We start from the raw sequence: 23304 nt of genomic DNA on the forward strand, positions 1-23304 counted from the left end.
AATGCATGACAGCATCGTATCAATTTTTATAGATAAGATACAGAAGAGCAGTTTCCCTTAGTTTTCTGTGCCTCTTTACTTTCTTACCCCCTCCCCTTGTGTGAGAAACTCTCAAAGTCAAAGATTTCTAGTTAGGCAAAGATGGCAGCGATAGCAGCAGTGCTTATTCATTATTGCAATACTGCGCGCACATCCCCTGTTGGCAAGGGAGAAACTGCACACCAGTCAGTGAAATCAATTCTGTTCTATGCCCTAAACCCACTGCAGGTGATGCTCTCATGGCTCTCATTGGTTGAGCATCTCAGGCTCACAGACTCCTCCAGACTGTTGCTAGGTTTCATTTCCATATAAGGTCAATTACCAACCTCTTGTTTTTAGGTCTGCCTTGTACTTTTCTGCGGACAGAGAAGGGCAATGTTTCCAAAAGTCAGTACATTCATTCTGTCCTGTGCTGGGCTCTACCCACCCTGTGTATTTATCTTGTGCTTGTCTCAATTCTCCCCATGTCAGAATGCCCCCAGTCTGAACTTAATTCTGTTCAGCAACTTTCTTGGTGGAAAAACTACTTATACAGCTGTTTTACAAGAGGGTTATACATTCAGTTAGGGCCTACACTATGTACTGAAAATACTGGAAACTTCCACTGCAAAAACACAATCTACCTCTCCCATCTGTGCAGCCTTGCAGACCCAGAGCATGCCAGGTTATTTCTGCTTTCATAGCATTTGCATGCTGTAGGGTGAGCACAAGGTTCTGCTGCCTGATTCTTCTGCAAGAGCTGCCTACCGGCAAATGGTTGCAGGGATGGAGGATGTGACAGAAAGCATTTGTCTCCACAAGAGCAGAGTTACATTCAGTGCAGAGTGTGAGAGTCAGGTTGGTGTGGAAAAGCACTGACACGCTGGGGATGATGCAGTGCTCACATGTCTAACACTCACAGACATTACTGTCAGAAGGATGGTGCTGTGTTGTGCTTCTACCTTTGGCAGCCCCTGGAGAAATGCTGTGGCACACAGAACACCTTTGTATTGCACTGACTGCTGCCATGCAGCATGGATTTAACACACCAAATCCAGAGGAGCATGACTGCATCTAACTGCCCTGAGAAAAACTACTGTAGCTGAAGAGATGAGGAGGCAGCTGCTCATCTGCAGAACAAGCAGTACTGCCAGACACTGGGCCAGGTGAGCACCTCCTGCTGCAGCGTGATGATGACAGGGCTGGAGATGATCTGCAAAGCCAGCTTAAAAGTGGGAGACGTGAGTCAACATGGCAGGAGGACAGAGGTGTTAGGGAGCAGCCAAGGCATCAAAGAGTATCAAAAGGCTTTGAAAAGTATCACAAAGTGACAGCCAGGAAGACTGGGATTATCATGAGCAGCAACCTGGATGCTAGAGATTATTTGCTCCCATACAAAATGGTAGAGATCTCGCTGCAGACATCCCAAAGCCAGGCAAAATGGGAACCCAGAGCTCTGCCTGCACGAACCCCACAGCCAGAGTGTTGCAAGCTGAGCTGCCTTGCTGTTTGTTGCATTCATCGCAATCACTGTGAATGAATACTCAGAATGCAGTCAAAGCGATAATTGAGCATGAGTGACTTTATTCAATAAAAGACAGGAGGGCTTGAGAGGTCAGGGGTGAAGATGGGACCCCTCTTGTCAAGATGAGAGTGGCTCAGAGCTGGTGCTGCTGCCTGGTGCCTGGGACTGGCAGCCTGACTCTAAGTCCCCATCTAAGATGCTCAGCTTCACCTCACTGATGCTGACCTGCTCCTGCATGGTGGTGCTGCTGCTGGGGCACTCGGGCTGTGCTTGGGATGGGCAGCACTGCAAAGGCACTTGTTATGGTTTTGCAATTTGGTTGGTGTTGGTATTCCACATCAGAACACCATGCTAATAATGGGAGTAAAGGGGACAAGTTTTTTTCCTGTGAACTGCCTTAATGAGCATGTGGGGAGGGGCACCGGAATGGAAGTGAGGAAGGGGACGGGGTTGCTGGACCGGCTCCCTGCGAGGAGACAACGTGGTCAGAGCTTCCTGCCTTCCACAGCTCCATCGGTGAGATTTGGGACTTGGTATTCTCTTTGTTGAGACTCTCTTGTTGTTTAGTGTTATTAGGTTATTAAACTGCCATTCGTTCTCAGATCACCTTTTTCCTCCCTCATTTTTGGTTAGACCTAATCGCAATCTCCCTTCCCTTCCCCGTCTCCCTAAACGCACGTGGCCAGGCCGCGCCGGGCCGCCCCGCATTGCCGCTAGAGAAAAGGGGGGGGGCTTTTGTTCCTGCTGCCCGGGTTTGTGCCCACTGTCCCGGAGTGAGCTCTAGAGAGAACTCCGTGACATTTTTGGTGGAGAATGCGGGCAGAGCTCAGGGCAATGTTTTGGGCAGTAATTAGGTGGTCTTTTTCAGCAGCCCTGTATGTAGGACTGATAGTCCCTAGGTTCCTGTGGTCCTGGCTTAAGGACTTCCTGATGTTGGGGGTAGGGGTAGATTTATTAAGCCAATGGCTGGCAGGGATAGAGATATCTGCCTGGCTCCCTTCCAGACTAACGAACATCACAGGCACCGTGCTTGAACTGGCTCACGAATGCTCTGAATTCCTTAAGTATGACTGGGGTGTCAATTGGAATACTGTGTTGTTAGTCTCTCTGATTGTAGTAGCTTACTATAAATTGCAGAGAGACTTGCAAAGAATAGTGCAGAGAGACTCAGGAAAAGGGCCAGAAGCATCGGGACCCCCAGTATCAGGTAATCTCACCCCTGAACACCAGAGGGACCTTGGGAAATTAATAGAACCCCTGAGTGAGTGTGGGAGATCAGGGGGATCTCAGAACGAATGGCTTATGAAAAAGATAGAGAGTCTCGAGAATGAGATCCAAATACTAAGGGGAAGGCAACAAGTTAATCCCAGCCGACCACAGGAAGCACCAGCATCAGTGTCAGTCGCCCCAGTGGAAGGCCAGAGTTGGGACGTGTGTCCTCACGTCTGGAACGGATGGAGGAAGTAGAGGAAGATCCGGGCGAGGGACCCTCCCCAAAACCACCAAGGAAGGCAACTCAGAAGACTAACAGACATGGAGAAGATAGTGACGATGAAGGCCAGAGATGGGAGCGTGTGCCCTCACGTCTGGAACGGATGGAGGAAGTAGAGGAAGATCCTGGTGAGGGACCCTCCCCAAAACCACTGAGAAAGGCAACCCAGAAGACTAACAGACGCGGAGAAGATAGTGATGATGAGGGAAAAGTCACTGCTTCCTCTACTCGTAAACCTCTGAAAATTACTGAAATCCAAAGTGCGAGAAAGGAGTTTGCCCGACTCCCAGGTGAACGCCTTGTCACTTGGCTGCTCCGGTGTTGGGACAATGGGGCCTCCTGCATGTCTCTAAGCTGCGATGAGGCTCGTCAATTAGGAAACATTGCTCGAGACTCATCTATTGATAGAGGGATCAGCAGATGTCTCGATGGAGTCGCCAATCTCGGGGAGAGGATTCTATCAGCTGTAAAGGCAACCTGTCTTCTCAAAAGTGATTTGGAGCCTGTACTGGAAAAATGGAGTACAGCTGAGGAAGGTATCCAGTACCTGAGAGAAATGGCTGTGGCAGAAATGCTGTTCGATCCCACGTTTGTCCCTGGGGACCCAGAGGATTACCATGACCCAGAAAAGGTGAGCGGTACTCCGGAAATATGCAAGAAACTCATACGGTCAGCACCAGTGAAGTATTCCAGTATACTATTAACGAACTCTAACAGGTATGATGAGCTGGATAGGAGACCTGAAATTTTTGAGCTCATCCTTTCACTGCAAAATATCGAATACTCACTACTGCCACACCGTACCACCATCGCAGCCATCTGTAAAATGGTGGATAGAATGGACCGAATGGAGAAAAGACAGGACAACATGCAGAAGAGCTGGTCTGCGGCAAGGAACCACAGTGAACCTGTGGCAGTCTCAGCTGTCAGACGCAAATGCACACCTGTCCGAGTGAAGGACCGCAGTGAGCCTATGTCACGTGGTGCCATGTGGAACTACCTGCGTGACCATGGAGAGGATATGAAGAAGTGGCATGACGAACCCAATTTTGTACTGCGAGCACGGGTAAGAAAATTACAAAAGAGGTCAGCCACTACTGAGGTTGCCTCTACCGCTGTAGACAACCAATAGAGGGGCCCTGCCCTCAGCCAGGGGGGGGAAAGGGATAATAGAGTGTATTGGACTGTGTGGATTCGGTGGCCTGGCACATCAGAACCACAAAAATATAAAGCACTAGTGGATACCGGTGCACAGTGCACTCTGATACCCTCAGGTTTCGAAGGGACAGAACGGATACATATACATGGGGTGACTGGGGGTTCACAGGAACTGTCTGTATTGGAGGCCGAGATAAGCCTCACTGGTAGAGACTGGCAGAAACATCGCATAGTGACTGGCCAGGGGGCTCCTTGCATACTTGGAATAGATTACCTAAGAAGGGGACATTTCAAGGACCCCAAAGGATACAGATGGGCTTTTGGAATAGCTGCTATAGAAACAGACAATATTAAGCAGCTGTCTGATTTGCCTGGCCTATCAGGGGACCCGTCTGCTGTGGGGTTACTACGGGTGGAAGAACAACGGGTACCAATTGCCACGAGAACAGTACACAGACGACAGTACCGTACTAATAGGGATTCCTTGCTCCCTATCCATAAGCTCATTCAACAACTAGAAAGTCAGGGAGTAATTAGTAAGACCCATTCACCCTTCAATAGCCCCATATGGCCAGTGCGCAAAGCCAGTGGAGAATGGAGGCTGACAGTAGACTATCGTGGCCTTAATGAGGTCACACCCCCATTGAGTGCTGCAGTGCCAGACATGTTGGAACTCCAGTATGAACTGGAATCAAAAGAGGCAAAATGGTATGCCACCATTGATATTGCCAATGCATTCTTCTCTGTCCCTTTGGCCACAGAGTGTAGGCCACAGTTTGCTTTTACTTGGAGGGGTGTTCAGTACACTTGGAATCGTTTGCCCCAGGGGTGGAAACACAGCCCGACCATCTGCCATGGGCTGATCCAAGCCACATTGGAACAGGGCGGTGCTCCAGAGCACCTGCAGTATATAGATGATATCGTTGTGTGGGGTGATACAGCGACGGAGGTTTTTAAAAAAGGAGAACGGATAATCCAGATCCTCCTGTCTGCTGGTTTCGCTATTAAGCGAGACAAAGTAAAGGGCCTTGCCCAAGAAATCCAGTTTCTTGGGGTGAAATGGCAAGATGGGCGTCGCCACATCCCAATAGACGTGATCAACAAAATTACTGCAATGTCTGTGCCCACTGACAAAAAAGAGACACAGTCCTTCCTGGGTGTGGTAGGCTTCTGGAGGATGCACATCCCAAATTATAGCCTCATTGTGAGCCCCCTCTATCAGGTGACCCGAAAGAAGAATAGCTTCGCGTGGGGCCCTGAACAGCAGCAGGCCTTTGAGCAAATCAAGCAAGAGATAGCCCGTGCTGTGGCCCTGGGGCCAGTACGGACGGGACAGGATGTGAAGAACATCCTTTACACGGCTGCTGGGGAGAAAGGTCTCACTTGGAGCTTGTGGCAGAGAACCTCAGATGAGACCCGAGGCCGACCCCTAGGATTCTGGAGTAGAGCATATAGGGGGTCGGAAGAGGGCTACACTCCAACTGAGAAGGAGATCTTAGCCGCATATGAAGGGGTCCGGGCTGCCTCTGAGGTAATTGGCACCGAAACGCAGCTTCTCCTGGCACCTCGACTTCCAGTGCTGAATTGGATGTTTAAAGGGCAGGTTCCCTCCACTCACCATGCCACAGATGCCACATGGAGTAAGTGGGTTGCACTAATCACACAGCGGGCCCGGATGGGGAACCTCAGCCGTCCAGGGATCCTAGAAGTGATCATGGACTGGCCCGAAGGTAAAAAGTTTGAAGCACCACCAGCAGAAGAGGTGTCACGCGCCAAAGAGGCTCCCCCGTACAATGAACTTCTGGAAAATGAAAAGAAGTTCGCCCTGTTCACTGATGGATCGTGCCGCATTGTTGGGAAACATCGCAGATGGAAGGCTGCAGTGTGGAGCCCCACACGACAAGTTGCAGAGGCCACGGAAGGAAGAGGAGAATCGAGTCAATTTGCGGAGGTAAAGGCTGTCCAGCTGGCCCTAGACATTGCTGAGTGGGAGAAATGGCCAGTGCTTTACCTCTATACTGACTCATGGATGGTGGCCAATGCCTTATGGGGGTGGTTGCAGCAATGGGAACAAAACAACTGGCAGCGGAAAGGTAAACCTATTTGGGCCGCTGAACTATGGAAGAACATTGCTGCCCGAATAAAGAACATGGTCCTAAAGGTGCGTCACGTAGATGCCCACGTGCCCAAGAGTCGAGCAACAGAGGAGCAACAAAATAACCACCAGGTAGATCGAGCTGCCAGAATTGAGGTGGCTGAGATAGACCTGGATTGGTAGAATAAGGGAGAGTTATTCCTAGCTCGGTGGGCCCATGAGACCTCAGGCCATCAAGGCAGAGATGGAACACATAAGTGGGCTAGAGACCGAGGGGTGGACATAACTATGGATGCTATTGCGCAGATCATCCATGATTGTGACACCTGTGCCATGATCAAACAGGCCAAGAGGATGAGACCTCTCTGGGGGGAAGGGCGATGGGAAAAGTATAAATATGGGGAGGCATGGCAGATTGATTATATCACCCTGCCAAAGACTCGTAATGGTAAGCATTATGTACTCACCATGGTGGAGGTAACCACTGGGTGGCTTGAGACATATGCGGTACCCCATGCCACTGCCAGAAACACCATATTAGGCCTAGAGACACAAATCCTGTGGCGACATGGCACCCCAGAGAGGATCGAATCAGACAATGGGACTCATTTCAAAAATTCACTGGTGAGCACTTGGGCCAAAGAACATGGCATCGAGTGGATCTATCACATCCCCTATCACGCACCAGCCGCTGGTAAGATCGAGCGCCACAACGGTTTGCTGAAAACCACGCTGAAAGCGATGGGTGGTGGAACATTTAAGAACTGGGAGAAACATCTAGCAGAAGCCACCTGGCTGGTAAACACCCGAGGATCAGCCAACCGAGACGGCCCTACACAGTCCAACTCCCTGCGTACCGTGGAGGGAGACAAGGTTCCTGTGGTGCATGTAAAGAATATGCTGGGAAAAGCGGTTTGGGTCCTTCCAGCCTCTGGAAAAGGGGAGGCCCCTCCGTGGAACTGTCTTTGCACAGGGACCTGGGTGCACCTGGTGGGTGATGCAGAAGGATGGGGATGTTCAGTGTGTGCCACAGGGAAATCTGATGCTGGGGGAGTGCAGCCTGTGATTCCATGTGTGTATATATATATATATATATCTGTATGTACATATGTAATGCATGTTAACTACTGTTCTGTTTATATGTTGATAAAAGTTAGGCATGATGTGATGATGTGTAATAAGGGGTGGAATGTTATGGTTTTGCAATTTGGTTGGTGTTGGTATTCCACATCAGAACACCATGCTAATAATGGGAGTAAAGGGGACAAGTTTTTTTTTCTGTGAACTGCCTTAATGAGCATGTGGGGTGGGGCACCGGAAGGGAAGTGAGGAAGGAGACGGCGTTGCTGGACCGGCTCCCTGCGAGGAGACAACGTGGTCAGACCTTCCTGCCTTCCACAGCTCCATAGGTGAGATCTGGGACTTGGTATTCTCTTTGTTGAAACTCTCTTGTTGCTGTTTAGCATTATTGGGTTATTAAACTGCCATTCGTTCTCAGATCACCTTTTTTTTCTCCCTTACTTTTTGTTAGACCTAATCGCAATCTCCCTTCCCTTCCCCGTCTCCCTAAACGCACGTGGCCGGGCCGCGCCGCATTGCCGCTAGAGAAAAGGGGGGGGGGCTTTTGTTCCTGCTGCCCCGGGTTGTGCCCACTGTCCCGGAGTGAGCTCTAGAGAGAACTCCGTGACAATGAGGAATTATAAACTGGAATACCAGATACCTGGCAACGTGACAATGCTTTGGCAATGAAAACAGCTTTATTCATCTCTGTAATAAACCAAACCAAACCAAAACAAAAACAACAATCCAACATGACATTGACAGAGAAACTTGAACAACAACAACAAAAAACTTCAAGGGAAAAAACAGGCATTCAACTTTCAAGTCAGCTAATCGTGTGTTCTCATGGAAATGATCTTATAGGAGTTCTTGTTGAGAAACTCAGCAGGAAGAGCAACCTCAAAAATAAAGCATGAGACATGGTTTTGCAGCACTGGGAACCAGATACAAGCACTCAGTTTGCCAGTCCCATGCTATGCAATTAAAGAGGCCTTTACTGAGGTTTCCCATTAGCCACTGAATTAGCCATTTGACAAATCACCTTTTGCATTATTCAGCCTGCTCAGGACAAACATTATCTGTAGAGTGATTTAACCCACAAGAACATGAGAACTGCTACACTGGCTTAGGCCAGCAGAACAGCTCCAGCCCCAAGCCACAGGCAGCAGGCAGCCAGCAAGGCAGGCACGGGGGAATGGAGCCCTGTGGCCAGCGCTGCCACCCTCCTCTGCACCAGGCACTACGTCAATGTGCACTCAGACACAGACCTTCCCCTAGGTCTTACTCCCTTTAGGCATCACAGACTTCACTACACCCTTCTAAATGACAGGACTATTTGGCAGCTAGGACAGCTGTCACTGAAATCCATGACCCCAGTTCATGGCAGGGCAATGGACTCCTCTGACTAACAGTCTGGATCTCAGATTGTCCACCTATGATTGTAGTAAGGGCACTGCACAGGGTGTTCAGAGAAGCTATGGATGCCCCATCCCTGGAGTTGTTCAAGGCCAGGCTGGATGGGGCTTTGGGTAACCTGATCTAGAGAAAGATGTAAGCATTAGAACTAGATGATGACTAAGAGCTTTTCCAACCCATACCATCCTATGATTCAAGGAGCTGAAGATGGCACAGTACCTGTCCCTGAGCATCAGGGGACCAAATACCAGACTTGAGACCTTTTCTGAGAACCATACATTTAACTTCTCTGTGGCCCGTCTCAACATCCTACAGATACCAATTGCTCTCAATTCCTCTACAGGTTTTCTTACTTCAAGAACCATAAGCAAGAGATGCCACAGAAAATTACTATTATTACCATTCCATCATAGTCTGAAGGCCAGTCAGACACAGAATCACCAACGCAACCACTTTTGCAGCAGGGTTAACTGGGAACATTTATGAAAGCTTGGAACTAGAGTATCATCTTTTACCCCTGGATCTGTACTGCCAGTTCCAAAACACTACCTGGACAGCAATTACTATTGCACCACAGCATGCAGTGAGATCAGCCCCTCCACCTGCAATTACTTCCTGGTGTGTCCCTTTGGGGCAGCATACAGCACAGCTCCCACTCACCCAGAGCTCAGGAGCTGACAGATCAGTTAACCTGGTCAGGAGAACCTCATGCTCCTCTCTGTCAGCTCCCCTGCTGCCAAGCACAGGTGGGTACCCACATTAGCGCTGTTGTGGATGAGGGGTGGCCCCAGCAGGAGCACCACTGAAGAACATTGGCTGGCTGCCTGGGCCTGCTGCACACCTACAACAGACAAGAAGGTGCTTCTTCCAGGGTTTGTTTCCAAAATGATGTCTCAAACTTCACAGTATTCAGCATGCAGGAACCATGTAGTCAGAAGGTATATCTGACTAATCAGAAGCAAATCTTCCCATTGTATCACAAAGTAAACAATTATTTTATATATATTTATGGAGGGAATGGCTCACTTTTAAGCAACAAAAGCCTGTAGTTGTTTGGATTTGGCCTTAGAGGCTTGAGTATGTCTCCAGTACTGCTTCAATTCAACCGTATTTCTTTTTGCTCTCCATCTGCACCATAACACGCTTTCACTTCCAAAGCATTTCAGGTAACAACTTGAAGAACAATTTTTATTTTAAACATACACACACATCTCTTAGCATAAAACTCATCAAGTAGTGTCAGCAAGCACATTTTAATAGCATAATATCGAAAAGTAATTTTACTACTATCTAAGAGTCTGAAGTCTGCAGAGGATATATTTAGATGCATATAAATAGACAACAGTCGGTGATGTCTGGTCAAAGGAGTACAAATCTTTCCTAATGCATGGAATTTGCCTGGCCCCAAACACTGCAACAGCACTTAGACAAGCCTTTTCTACTTGGCTCAAATTCTGCCAGGCCTGTTAATAACAAAGCTATTAGCATGATTTTCTGGATGGGTTGCTTGCTTAGAGAATATTCAAAGATTGTTCTAATAAACTAAACCCGTTACCACATCTGAAAGCATAGGAAATATTGATCAACAATGGAAAGCCATTATCCTTTCAGCATTTAACATATCCCCATGCGCCCCAACAGACCGACAAGCTCTCCAGGTACCTTCGGACGCTCCATCTCCCCACTGCTTGCAGGCACCTTTGCTTGCCCAGACCACACCAGCGGGAACACCATCCCCATCTTCTGAAATTTTTGGAAAAAAATGTACACCAAGGCAGCTGCGTGGGGAGCTCAGTTACAGATTGGCCTGGGGAAGCTCCGTTTCCCTCTTTCTGTGCTGTTCTGACACATTTGTTTTTGGGTTCCCACCTGTTTTGCCCCACATACCTCATCAGTCCCATTCTTAGGTTGGACAACACCTTACCTTCTTCCTCTACCTCATGGTCAACATCTACCAGTGTTCATAATGATGCAGCCAAATACAAATCTCTTCAGGCAAAAGATTTGTACAACAAATTCAAAGACAGCACCCAAGAAACCATCTGAATAACACTGCACCTCCTTGAGCATAAACCAAAGATGAGATTGATGAGTGCAAGGAGTCCATTCCTGGACTTGTGTAGGTTTTAGTAAGCCACAAAACTGGTAGACCAGCTCAGCTTCTAACTCATGCGAGACTCTTCAAATAGCCAGGATTTATTTCCACTGACTGCATTGCCATGAGAAAACTGGTAACTGCTTTTTCTGAAAGAAGAAATGCAAGCTAATATACCATGGGAAGCTTCTTAGTAAGCTTTGTGACTGGAGGCCTAGCTGGAAAGCTTGGGTGTGCATTTTGATACAGCCTTAATGCATTAAAATGCATTTATTATGCATTTAAACAAATGCATAATCCCTTGAGAACAGCTTATATTTAGAAATGTAGATCAGAAAGGTGTTTGGGCACTGAGAGCATTCAGTTTCTGGTATGGTTCTTCCTGCAGAATTGAACCTGACTCTCAGACCAACAGAGAGGAATCGCTGCTCCACGTTTTGGAGCACAGCGGCTCCACCCCACCAGGACAGATTCCAGCAGTAAAACACAGCAGTGGGCTGACACCAAGGGGAGACCCACACACAGCCCACGGCTCCAGGGGATGACTCCAAGCTAATGGAACCAGGCAGAGGCCCCACCACACCACGAGGCACACACTGCCCCAACAGCCCTGGGCACTGTGCTCCTGCCGATGGCTGCAGGTAGGATGGGTGCTGCCAGAACCAGCCCAGCCCTCCCAAGGAAGTAGAAACCCTTTGACACACAGTTATCACCAAAAGGCTCCAACAACCCAGGGAGGATCCATCCATCCCACTGCTTTGTTGTCTGTCGACCTTCACTTGAAAAGGGCTGGACATGCAGCATTCAGACAAGGATTCTCAGAAGGAATGAGCAGACACCACCTTACTCTGGGGACATGTAAACGTGAATGGGAAAGATCAGTAACCAGCAACATGACGAGAAAGGCATAGGTATCCTGGGCTGTCAAGCTCTGTAGGAGACAGCCAGAGACCGTGCAGGGACAGCCCCAGCTAAAGGCTCCCAGCTTTCCCCTCCTTGGTTTGGGGGCTGGTCAGATGATGTTCACACCAGCAGCTAAGGCCAACACACCCTCCTGTTCCAGTTGCTCAATGCAATGAAAATTGCCTGCCCTGGAGACATGACAGACCAGGCTAGAGAGAGAAGACAACAGCACAGGAGAGGAAATACTGCTGCCCTGTATCACAGAAGAAAATGACAGAGGGCAGTGGCCGTGATCTGCAGATGCCATGCTGATGCCAAGCCAGCGCCTGGCAAGCAGCAACAGCAGGAAGGGCTGTGACAGCTCCTCGCCCACCTCTGCCCGTGCTCCCCAGGTGTGGCAGCACTGAACTGCCCCTCCGTGTAGCCGCCCTCCGTGGCCCCCTCCTCAGCTGCAGCCGATCCCTGCAGGGAGGTTTGTTTGTTCCTGACATCAACATGGCTGCAAGGTTTCGGCTGGCTCCTCAACAACTGCCGTGCTGTCTCCCCTAACGGGAACCTTCCATCAGAAAAAAAAAAAAAAAAAAAAAGGTTGATTGTGTCCTACATTTGCTTTCCCGCAGACGAGGAGCGCTCACTACACACAAAAAGGAGGGGAGGGGAAGGGACGGCACTTAACACAAATCCTGGGATCCCGGGGACAAGCGACAGCCTCCCAGGACAGAGGTGCAATGAGAGGCGTGTGCCGGGCGAGGGCAGCGGGACGGCGCGGCTGACGGGAGCCTCCCGCGGTGAGGGCAGGCGGCAGGAGGGAGCCGGGAGCCGCATCTCCGCACACCCGGTGCGTTCCCTGCGGAGGAGCTCAGGAACCCCCCGCAGCCGGAGGAGCCGAGCCGTGCCCCCGAGCGAGCGCCCGGCAGGACCGCGGGCACGGCCGCGACCCCGGCAGCGCAGGGCTCGGGCGGCACCGCGCAGCCCCGGCCCGGCCCGGCGGTGCCGGCGCTCCCCAGGCGGCGGCAGCACCGCGCCAAGGAGCGGAGGGGGCGGCGGCCGCCGCGGTATCCGCGGCCCTGCAGCACCCCCAGCCGCGGGCGGCCGCCGGCGCCGTCCCGCGGGCAGCGATGGGAGCGCGGCCCGGCCCGGCCCGGCTCGTGGCGCCCACCCCACCCTCGCCCCGCGCGGCCCCGCGGCCGCCGCCCCCCCGGGAGGGGAGTCCCAGGCGCCGGCGGACACCCCGTCCCGTCCCGTCCCGTCCCGGTGCGATGCCGGGCGAGCCCTGCACGGAGCCGGGCGGGACCCCGCCGCTGGCGCCCTCCCGCGCCCCTTCCCCCATGAATAAGTAACGGCGGCTGCAATGCGGCGGGAGCCGGGCGACGGCCGCCAGCTCCGCGATTACCTGGTGCCTCTCGGGGAAAGACGGCGTCCGGAGCGCTTCCCCTGCAGCGGCGGCCGCGGCCGGGCTCCGGCGGGGCTTCAGACTCTCGCAGCAGGCAGGCTGGCCGCCTCTCTGCCCTGTGCCATGGCTCAGCAGCCGCATCCTAGACCGGCTCCGCGGTGGCGGCTGCCGGCGGCCGCGGAGGGAAGGGCAGCCCGCACGGACGGCCCCATGGAGCGCGGCGGCTCGGCTCCGGCTCCGGCTCCGGCTCCGGCTCCGGCTCCGGCGCGGGCAGCGGCAGCGCACATGCACACACGCACACACCGCGCCGGGCGGGCGGGAGGCGGGGGGACGGCGCGGGCGCGGGCGCGGGGCACGCAGCGGCGCAGCCCTCCGAGCCCGCTCGCATCGCCCCGCCGCGGGCAGCCCGCGCCGCTCCGCTCCGCGCCCGCCGACCTCGCGGTGGAGCCGAGCCGGGTGAATCCTCGCCGAGCGCTGCGTGTCCGCGCTTCGCTGCGGAACGACGGAGCTTGGAGGGGGGGGGGCGGGGCCGCGGAGCCTCCCCGGGGGCACCTACGGCGCGGCGGGCGGCAGGGCCATGCGGCTCCGCGCTCAGGCGGAGCAGCCGCGGCGCCGCGCGGTGCGGTGGGGCAGGGCGGGGTGCTCGGCCCGGCCCTTCGCTGCGCCCATCCTCCGCACCCAGCGCTGCCGCCCGGCCCCGGCCCCCGCCAGCGGCGCCGCGCGATGCAGCACGGAGGCGGCCGCCGCCTCCCCCGCGCCGCGCCGCCGCGCCGGGGCGGGCACGGGATGCGGGCGCTCCCCGCCCCGCACGCACGGCTGAGCCGCAGCCGCCCGACCGCGCGCAGACGTGTCGCGGGCCGGGCAGCCGCGCACCGGGCGGGGCAGCGCCGACAGGGAGCACGGAGCCACGAGTCTGACCAACGCTCGGGTCGGGATGCGGGAGGGACGCGGGACCCCGGGCCCCGTGGGGAGGCGGGTGCGTGAGGAGCGGAGCGGAGAGGAGCGGAGAGGAAAGAAGAGAAGAGGAGAGAAAAGGAGAGGAATGCTGCTGCCACCGCTCAGGAGCGTTTTCGGCTTTCGAGCGGCTTTTCCGCTGAGGGAACCGGCAGAAACGGCTGCGGCGCCAGGAGGAGCCACGCACGGATTCGAGGCGGCGTTGGAAGCCGAGCGCGGAGCTGCGCGGAGCGGAACCGTCTCCTGCCGGCCCGGCCCCGGCCCCGACACGCGGCTGGGTGGAGGAGATGAGCCCGGCGCGGAAATGAGAGGTTACGTTGTCTCCGGGGTCAATAAATTCTGTAGGCGTCAGGGTTTTAGAGGTTGTTTCCTGTCTCCAGGACTCCTCGCAGTGTGCAGCTCTGACATTTTGAAACCTTGGTCCGGTTTTCTCAGAAAATGACAGCGATGTTACAGCACGGCGAGCAGAGCACCGCGACAAACACTGCCTGCCCGGAGAGGAGCCGCCGTACCTTGCCAACATGCAGCAACCCTGCGCCTGGAAAGAGGCCCCCACCACTGGCCATGAACCCTGGCCCCTCGGCCACCCTCCCGTGGGGACAGCAGTGGTGCCGCTTGGCTGGGGCTGTCCCCACTCTCATGCTGCCTGCAGCTGGAGGAGCGCGGGGCCAGGGTTACTGTGGAGCATGTGGGTACAGCCCATCGTTGTGCCGGGATGGATGCAATGCTTCTGGATACCTTGTGCTGGGCGTTGTGCTGGGTGCGCACGTGGGGGGGCACAGCCCCAGAAGAAGAAGAAAGCTGCAGCGCTGCACCTCACACCTTCCTCCTGGAAACCTTCCTGCCCTGGGATCCAGCGCCTGGGGTCAGTGTGAGCAAGGAAAGGGAATGCGGCTTTGCTCCCAGACCCATCTCTGTGCAGCCTGAGGACACAGTTCTTGCAACCTCTAAGGGGGAAAAGGAGCATTGTTTTGAGATCAGCACCACAGCTTGTGCCTGTGGACCATCAAAACTGCCCTTCCCAGAGCAGTGGCCACCTCTGCCCTATCAGCAACTGCTGCCTGGGGCTGGGAACTGAGGATTGGCACTGAGGGCAGCTCTCCTCTATCCATTTTCAAGCCCTCTGCTCCATGGATCAGGATCAGGCTGTTACAAGGGCAGAGAGGCCCAAGTGATGAAGGAAGGGAGCGACTGATTCCTCTGCTCCCCTAAGAGAAAAGCCACGTCAGAAAGTTGGCTTTGCCAGGGTTTTCTTGTGCATCCCTAATTTTCAGTTCTATCACTGCTGTCTTTTAGAACTGGAGGGAGTGTGTTCGGTGTTCCTCAGTCCCATGCTTGGCCCTGCTCAGCATTAGCAGTGTGCTCCCTGGAGGGAGCAGACAGACAGGAAGGCGCTCTGTGGTAATGCATCTGCAGTCTTGGCTGACCTCTGCCACATGGAGCAGCCTCCTCAGGCCTCTCATTCCCAGCATTTGCTGCCTTGGCACTCCGTTCTGGCCCAGGAGCAGCAGGGTGCCAGCTGTGTTCTGGTGCGAGGAAAGGAAGCAAATGTTTGGGTATGACTTTCTTGGTGACAGGAGAAGCTTGTTCCAAGTCAGGCTCATAGTGGAGGCTGCACTGCTTTGCTACCATCCAACACAAACACCAGGTCTGGGTCAGAATCACTCTGAACAGGTACTGTGACAGCACCTCCCAGCAGCTGCCTCCTCACAGGCAGGTTCAGGAACATCCTGCACCCTCTGCTCTCAGGGCTGTGCAGGGGCTACTGCCAGCTCAAAATTCATGCTGGGCATGGGCCTGAAATGGCCCTGCTGCTTTGGTAACATCCCCAGGGAAAAATGCTCTTTTCCAGAGGGTCTGGGAGCGCTGAGAGGCAGGTGGCCATGGGGAGCACCCGCTGTGCCACAGCTCAGCCACTGTACCTGCACTTCCACCCTTCCCCACGAGCCCTTGAGGGAGCTTTGTTTTACTGCAGCCTTCAGGAACAGGATAAATGCCTTCTTTCTGACAGAAGACCACTTGTTACCCTATATTCTCCTTTCGTAGGTATCATTCAAGAATTGTTTGATAGAATCACTGAGTGGCTTGAGTTGAAAGGAACCATTGAAAGTCATCCCATCCACCTCCCCTACAATGCACAGAGACACCCACAGCTCTGTCAGGAGCTCAGAACCCATTTCCTGACCTTAAGGGCCTGCAGGGATGGGACACCACCACCTCTTTGGGCAAATTGTGCAGTGCCAACACCGCCCTTATTGTAAAAACTTATGTCCAATTTAAATATCCCATCTTTCAGTTTGAAACCATTTAACCATTTTCCTCTGGATGAACACGCCATCAGGTCTGTGTCTCCCCTGAACTGAGGACTCCACATATGGAGCAGTGCTCCAGGTGGGGTCTCACAGAGCAGAGCAGAGGGGTGGGATCACCTCCCTCAGTCTCTGACCACCCTGTTTTTTGTGCAGCCCAGGGTACAGTTGGACTCAATGATCTCTAGAGGTCCCTTCCAACCCCTACAGTTCTGTGATTCTGTGATACAGTTGTCTTTCTGGGCTGTGAGGGCACATTACTGGCTCACGGACATCACTTTGGTCTCTTTTGGCTGAAATAAAGATGGAAGGCTGCAGCTACGTGCTGTACCTGTCATGCTGCCCAAGTGCTTCCTGCCCCCCAGAGCCATGTGCCCCACTCAGCCCTAGGCACAGTGGCTGCTTGTCCCCACCTGCTTCACACCATAACCCCTTGCTGGCCTTGCAGCTGGGGAAGATGCCATCAGTTAGAAGTGCTGCCCAGCAGCTGGGCACGCAGGCGTTTTTCTTGGGGAAAGGAAGGAGAAATACTTTCCTAAGGTGTTGTGTGCAAACCTGGGGAAGTGACAGATTAGGGAGACAGTCTGGATTGAGCAAAATGCTTAAAAACAAACCAAAACCACCTCTGAGTGCTAATGCAGTGTGCTATGTACACACCCTAAAGGAGACCAACAGCAGTGCAGGGAGGTAGAACAGCAATGGATGGGTGGCTGCAAGGTTTAGCATCCCTGTTGGAACTTTGAAGCAAGAGGGAGTAAATGCTTCTTTTTATGGTAGTCTGTTGTGGCTAATCAAGAAGCGTTTGGGAACTGCGGTTTTTACTCATTTTTACAAGAAGCTCAATGCCTCAGTGACGGAAATGTCGGGGCAGCGCTGCATGCAGTGTGTCCTCCCCTGAGGGCCGGGCAATGGGAGCACTGCGGTTATCGGGCACAGGGGACGCTCTGTCCGGCGGCAGCAGCGCGGTACGTCAGGTTCATCGCTGTTGGTTTCCCACGGTTTAAATTATTCTAGTTTCAGTTCTGCGGTCTGTAAGATGGGGGAGCTGTTGCATTGCACAAGAACCGCGCAGGCTGCTCCTCCCGGTTCCACGCGGTGAGAGCCTCCCGGGCCGGGCTCACCTGATCCATCACCAGCGATGGCTCCGCGGGAGCCTGGCCCACGGAAGGGATTGCTGGATAAGCCTCTTCCTTACTTTAATAGCTCTAACGCTATGTAAAGTGGACTGGCGTTGCATTGAAGCCCACAGTACACGTGTTCGCGAGCAGCAGCACGGACTCATTTATTGCCCCTGGATGTGCTTCACTGCTGGGTGATGGTGAAGCAGGCTGGTCATCAGGTCAGCTTGGTTCCCTGGCTGAAACTAAGCCAGGTGAAATAGATGCTTGGTTGCTGATGTGCACCTTGGGATTCTTAGTTTATGGGTTTGTTGGTTTGTTTGATTGTGGCTTGTTTTGGGCCTTTTTGTTGTTGTTTTGTTTTGTTTTTTAATCTTTTACAAATCTTTTCAGCCTAGATTTACATTCATGATTACAGTATTATACTGTTTGTTCTCTAACAGCCTCGCTTTCTGAGAAAGAAGTAAAACAAAGCACTGACACCTTTTGGGTTGATTTCTAAATCTCGTCTGCGATAAAATGAAGATTTCTACCAATTGGCACCTGACTTTCAAAATGGTGGTTTATATCTCTCAGCACTTTTTATCTAACAAATGCCACCCAGCAGATCAGTACCAGCACAAGGCCTGTTGGACAGCAGCGTGGCCCCAGCACCAGGCTGCATGGGGGACGGGGAGGATGGGGAGGAACACAGAGCACCACTCCAAGTGCCTCCGTCAGCACTGTCCACCTTTCCAGCCTGCTCACCACAGGGTCAGTGCACTCCCACTGCATTCAGGCAGGCAGAGCTGCTGGGTGAGGAGTGCATGGGATGGGATGGGCTGCACCCAGCTGTAGTGAAGTGCCTCTGTCCCACACACTGCAGCCACCCCTGTGCTCATGAAATAAAACCAAGCATCTGGGTTAAGGATGTGCTCCATTGCCCATCTCCTTTTCCCTTCTTCTGGCAGTACTTAGGTGTGCCCTTGGCAGTTATTAATGAGCTCCCTTAACACTTGCACTCTTTTCATGTTGCTGTTTGCTTGGTTGTTTTTATTTTTTTAATGCTTTCTTATTCACATTATTCCTTATGTGACTTATCCTTGTGGAGATGACATCTCTATAGGAAGTAGCAAAGTCAGCATCATCAGCCTGCATGAATTGCCTGAGCATCCTTGCTGCTTCTGAAGCAGCCAGGTGAAGGGCTGGTTTACAGCATGAACTGAAAATGGTTTGCTTGTCTCCCAGCTGCTGATTCAAGCATTTACCTTAGGCCAAGACTTAAGTGGAGAAGAGTAATTTGAGCCGCTTGCTCCATCTTCCTTCTGCATGTCCTATCTATTATACCCACCCAATCAGCTGAAGGCTCTCAATTAGCTGATGAGTGGGAGGATGAAGAACCATTTATGCACACAAGTTTAAAAAAAAAAAATAATAATCACTCGGTTTACAGTCTTTGTGGTCACAGCTTAAAGCAGAATTTCGTTAGAGAATTTCATCACTGGCATAACCACACTTCAGTGACAAAGTTGCATCAAAGCAAATCAATTGTTACTCCAAAATTTTACTCACAGGTACTGGCAGGGTCTAATTCTGTCTGATGATTTTCTGACCAGAGAAGGAATATTCCACTGGGCAGGAAAAGGAGTTAGATAGAATGACTTAGGCAGAAACATCCCAAACAAGTAGAAATGGGGTAACTAATATTGTCAGGAATTTGCCAATGGGGAAAAAAAAATAATGCAGAGGCACATGGGCAAAAGAAGTCTTGTAATAATTCTTCAAAAGAGAGGGAGCTGGAATCTGGCATGGATCCCCATAGCTTCCAAGCTTGTTCAATTAAAATCAACACTGAGTGGGTTTTCTTTCACTTCCATTACTCAAGCTGCATTCTTCAAAGGGATAGCAAATGAGTGATATGCATATGAAAGAACCATGGAGTATGAAATTACAAAATGATACAAGGTTTGGATATTTGCACTTTGAGATATTAAATCTTCTGAAGAAAAATATTTGAGCAAATTCTGAATAAAGGACCCTACAGAGGAGGAAGGAAGAGCTGTGAGATAAATCTAATAAAGATGATACTATGCAATTTCCGAACACTCTTGAATTACTGAGTTTAGCTGTGGCAGTGTTTCCAATGGAGGATTCACTCCCACGTAGTCAGGCAGCAAGCACATTTTAAAGCCCATTTGGAACTATTTTCTACTCATGGTGCCATGGGGCAGTCTATGGGGAATACGTATGTCACAAAATCAGAACCACAGGGGTGGAAAGGGATGTGTGAAGCTCCCTCAGCCCACCCTCTTGCTAAAACCCAGGTGACTTTATTATTTTTATTGTTAAAAGTGGACATCAGAAATTCACTTTTTTCTGCTGTAGCAGCACCAGCCCTTTGGTGCTGACCTGAAACATGTTCCCTAGCCCTCTTCCACTCCTGCTTTGCTGTTCCACTTCTCTCATAGTACTTCACACACTCCATCAAAACCTCTTCTTACTTTTCTTTTAGAAACCTTTGTTTCCTCTGTGATTTTTATTGAATCCTGGATGCATTTCCCTATGGTCAATAAGCTTTTTTCCCCAGTTCTTGCAAGTTTTCTCATTTCTTATGGCCTCTTTAAAACATTCATCCATTTGAGGCACCATCACTCAAATTTTCCCTTTTGTGGAGGAGCCTAAATGCGCTGCACACAGCTACATGTTAGTAGGAAGGGATTTTTTTAAAATCAAAGTGGGGCTGTCTATGTGCAGTAAAGAAATAAGTACTACTGTCTCCATTTAGTCCATTCTCTTATGACTCCACTCTCAGATTTCAGGCTGGATAGCAAAAGGGTGTGCTGCCAGAAAAGCTTTTCACCTCCTGGAGAAGTGCAGATACTCATGGACAAGATGTTCTCAGTCAGCACACCCAAAAATGTGTGTCCTGTATAGTTGGTTCAGAGCCCATCCCCAAGGCTCTGAGCATGTGGGCCCCACTCACTGCAGGCAAAGCCTTTCCTGCTCCCCGCTGCAGAGCCACACATCACCCAGGGACTGATCCACACAGCTGTTTGCTTTCTCAAAAACAAACAACAACAAGAAGAGAAGAAAGAAGTATCTTTAACCACATTCCGAGAGATTTTATTAGCTCTATCTGATTTTAGAATCATTTTTAAAAAATAAATTTACCATGGCAACTCAGTAAGTCTGTGTATATTTCCAGCAGAAAAGCAGAGGAGAGTTTTGACATTCCTGGTTTTATCTTCAAACATGATGGGCACCAAAACACACAAAAGAGCACCCACACAAAACACCTGGTCTCATTTCTGATATAGTTCCATACCAAACATGGATTTCACACAAAACATGTACAGGTGCCCTGCTGGGAGACATGCGGCTGCCCCATCCTGCTGTGCAGCACAGACTGTGTGTGAGTGGGCTGAGAAAGAGGAGGGTGAGGAAGGCTTCTTAGTTCAGCACGGATCCACTTCATCTTGACTTCACCTGCAGAGTCCGCTGGGATGCTGAGCCGTGCTCTTCCGCAGCTCTGGTGTTATTACAAGCCTGCATTATGTTGAAAGCCAGTAATTAGATATGTTCTTTAAATTGCTCAAGTGTTTGTGTAGTAAGCAATTACCAAATTCTACATCACAATTCTACAATTAGCAATTCTACATTGTTAATAATGAATTTAAGGCTTGTGCAATAGCTCTCAAGTGCTTGGATTCCTCCTTGAAGGATCATGTCTGCTCTCTAAGCACAGGCTGCACACCAGCCTGCCATCAGCAACCAGGTTGTTTGGACAGCGTTGGTCCCTCTGCCCAGCCCAAGGGCCAAGCAGGTAAAGTCCAGGAAACAGCAGCTCCAGCTGCAGCTGTGAGAGTGGGGGCAAAGGGGAAGCTGTGTGAGTCTCTGGTACCTGAGTACGGCCAGGAGGATAGGATGTCCTTCTGTAGGGGAGGGATGTGGGGAGATGCTGCAGAAAACAAGCAGCCTCAGGAGTTTCCTATCCTCCCTGCTCTCCATCTGACTCATATGAGGGGAATGTGCCCCTTTCCATAGTCCCCAGCACCCAATTCCCAGACAGAGCTGGCACTGCTTGCTGAGTGTGGCACCCACATTCTGGGAGGTGGTGAGAACACCTGAAGTCATTTTCTGGTTGTTTTCTCAGATACAGTTTGAAAAATCTTCAAGGTTGAAAAAGCCAGTCACAAGTGGCATCCCTCAGGGGTCAGTCCTGGGACTGGTGCTCTTCAACACCTCAATGACAGACGGTGGCATCAAGTGCAACCTCAGCAAGTTTGCAGATGATACCAAGCTGAGTGGTGCCATCGATACATTGGAAGGAAAGGAAGCCATCCAGAAGGACCTGGACAGGCTGGAGAAGTGGGCCTGTGTAAAATTAATGAAGTTCAATAAGGCCAAGTGCAGGGTGCTGCACTTGGGTCAGGGCAGCCCCAGGTATTCATACAAACTGAGGTAAGATCTCCTTGAGAGCAGCCCTGCGGAGAGGGACCTGGGGGTCCCACCAGGAGGTGGATGAGAAGCTGGATATGAGCCATCAGTGTGCACTTGCAGCCCAGAAGGCCAGCTGTATTTTGGGATGCATTATAAAAGGGGTGGCCAGCAGGGAGAGGGAGGTGATTGTCCCCCCTCTGCTTGGCACTTGTGAGGCCCCATCTGGAGTGCTGAGTCCAGGCCTGGGGCCCTCAATACAGGAAGGACATGGAGCTCTTGGAGCAGGTCCAGAGGAGGCCACTAAGATAGTCAAAGGGCTGGAGCACCTCTTCTATGAGAAAAGGCTGGGGGAACTGGGCTTGTTTAGCTTAGAGAAGAGAAGGCTCCAGGGAGACCTCATTGCAGTCTTCCAGTACTAGAAGGGAGCACTTAGGAGGGGGAATGCCTGTTTATGAGGATGAATAGGGATAGGGCAAGAGGGAATGTTTTTAAACTAAGACAGGGGAGGTTTAGATTAGAGATTAGGAGAAAGTTTTTCACCTAGAGGGTGGTGATGCACTGGAACAGGTTGCCCATGGAGGTCGTGGATGCCCCATCCCTGGATGTGGCTCTGGGCAGCCTGGTTTAGAGGCTGGCGGCTCTGCATGTGGTGGGGAGATTGAAACTAGATAATCATTATGGTCCTTTCAAACCCAGGCCTTTCTGTGACTTTGTTATTTTACGATTCAGACTCAGCTCACAGTGGATAGATGTTAGTGGGCTTTTGATTAGAACCAATTGCATCATCTGCTGCATTTCGCAACACATAAAATGTGATTAGTTTTCCATGTTGCAGAGGTAAAGCAATGTCAGCCCTCATCTAAACACTAAAGATGGTAAAGGATGTGTTGATAGATTTTATTTCTTAATAGAACCACTGATACGGTTGGTGAAGTTTCAGATCTGAAGAGCTTTTTTTTCTGAAACATTGCCAGTGTTCTTCCAGTGCATTAGGCAGCAAAGCACAGGATCCTGCCTCTGCTGTGAACATTCAGTGCTGCTGTCCTGATAGCACCACAGCCCCAGTTCTGTGCTTCACATGGGCAGCGGTGCTTCTGTCCTGAGGAAGGGCACAGCCAGTGGGGAATCCCAGTCAGTGGTTTCTACAACTGCCTCACAAAGCTGACTCTTCTGCAAGTGTCAATTTGATTAAAAAATATAATAATAATAAAAATCCTTTGTAAGACAGAAACATTTGTGTTCTCTTGCTTTAGAATTGCAAAACAATGCATCCAGGAAGAAGTTCCTTTCACCCTGAGCTGAGCTGCTGATAATGCATCTAAGCCTTAAACATGTAAGGGATTGCTCTGG

At 51.4% G+C, this 23304-nt stretch overlaps 1 long non-coding RNA gene across 1 annotated transcript; it reads right to left on the reverse strand.

Annotated features, from left to right (window-relative positions):
* Positions 1 to 8026: 8026 nt before the first annotated feature.
* On the reverse strand, positions 8027 to 13492 carry LOC146760443 (uncharacterized). The gene is made up of 2 exons (XR_014947694.1): positions 13155 to 13492; positions 8027 to 12317 (listed from the first exon to the last, which is right to left on the reverse strand). It is a non-coding gene; the product is annotated as an uncharacterized LOC146760443 (long non-coding RNA).
* Positions 13493 to 23304: the final 9812 nt, after the last annotated feature.

This window comes from Coturnix japonica, chromosome 6 (genome assembly GCF_054131305.1).
Source record: "Coturnix japonica strain WE chromosome 6, WE-NBRP24, whole genome shotgun sequence".
Classification (NCBI taxonomy): domain Eukaryota; kingdom Metazoa; phylum Chordata; class Aves; order Galliformes; family Phasianidae; genus Coturnix; species Coturnix japonica.